Below are 1,472 nucleotides of genomic sequence, written 5' to 3'. Positions count from 1 at the left end.
AAAATGTAAACAACCCCCCCCCTCCAGGGTTTATAAAGGGGCACATGAATGACGGCTGGCTTATGTGACTTTGTGACTTATGTTCACGTCTCTCTTGGTTAGCTTTACTTCCATCTAATGCAATGCTGGTTGATTGACAGTTGTCCTGCCCATTTAGCAGCAGTGGGTGGAGCTTCTGGTGGGTGGGGTTTTCTGTACCTGCCACCTTATTATAATAACAGATCTACCGGCAGCATTGACAGGTATGGACCGCATCATATATGTCCCATCTGTACCACATCATATATGTCCCATCTATACTGCATCACATACGTCCCATCTATACCAAATCATATATGTCCCATCTATACTGCATCACATACATCCCATCTATACCAAATCATATATGTCCCATCTATACCACATCATATATGTCCCATCTATACCGCATCACATATGTCCCATCTATACCGCATCACATATGTCCCATCTATACCGCATCACATATGTCCCATCTATACCGCATCACATACGTCCCATCTATACCGCATCACATACGTCCCATCTATACCACATCATATATGTCCCATCTATACCACATCATATATGTCCCATCTATACCGCATCACATATATCCCATCTATACCGCATCACATATGTCCCATCTATACCGCATCACATATGTCCCATCTATACCGCATCACATATGTCCCATCTATACCGCATCACATATGTCCCATCTATACCGCATCACATACGTCCCATCTATACCGCATCACATATGTCCCATCTATACCATATCATATACGTCCAATCTATACCCCATTATATATGTCCCATCTGTACCGCATCATATATGTCACTATATTGCCAAAAATAAAGGGACACCTATACACGCACATGAACTTTAATGGCGTCCCAGTCTTAGTCCGTAGGGTTCAGTATTGGGTTGGCTCCACCCTTTGCAGCTATAACAGTTTCAACTCTTCTCGGAAGGCGTCCACAAGGTTTAGGAGTTTGACTGAGTTGCTGTTGTTCCCAGTTGCTTCCACTTTGTTATAATACCAGTAACAGATGACCGCGGAATGTTTAGTAGCCAGGAAATGATGATGGAGGGGTGTCACAATGCTTTTGGCAATATAGTGTATGTCCCATCTATACAGCATCGTATACAGGGCCGGATTTACTCTCCCTGCCGCCCCAAGGCCAGGTTCCGCAATGCACCCTCCCCCCATCAACGGAGAATGGCAACCGGATGCAGGGGCGGCAGGGTTAGTTTTATTTTTTTATTGTTTCTTTATTTTTTTAAAACGTTTATTTTTATGTATTTTTTTACTTTATTACATTTTTAGATTATCGTTTACTTTTTTTTATTTTTTATAATTTTTTATTTCAGGTTCTCTTTATTGACCTGTCACCTCCAATACAGGAGTTCCAGCACAGCTCTCCCCTCACTGTGTACACGGAGCGGCAGGATTACTTTTAATCCTGCC

Source organism: Nanorana parkeri, unplaced genomic scaffold (genome assembly GCF_000935625.1).
Source record: "Nanorana parkeri isolate BGI_ZX_2015 unplaced genomic scaffold, ASM93562v1 scaffold1146, whole genome shotgun sequence".
In the NCBI taxonomy this organism is placed as follows: domain Eukaryota; kingdom Metazoa; phylum Chordata; class Amphibia; order Anura; family Dicroglossidae; genus Nanorana; species Nanorana parkeri.
Note: the sequence above shows the minus strand (reverse complement) of the source record.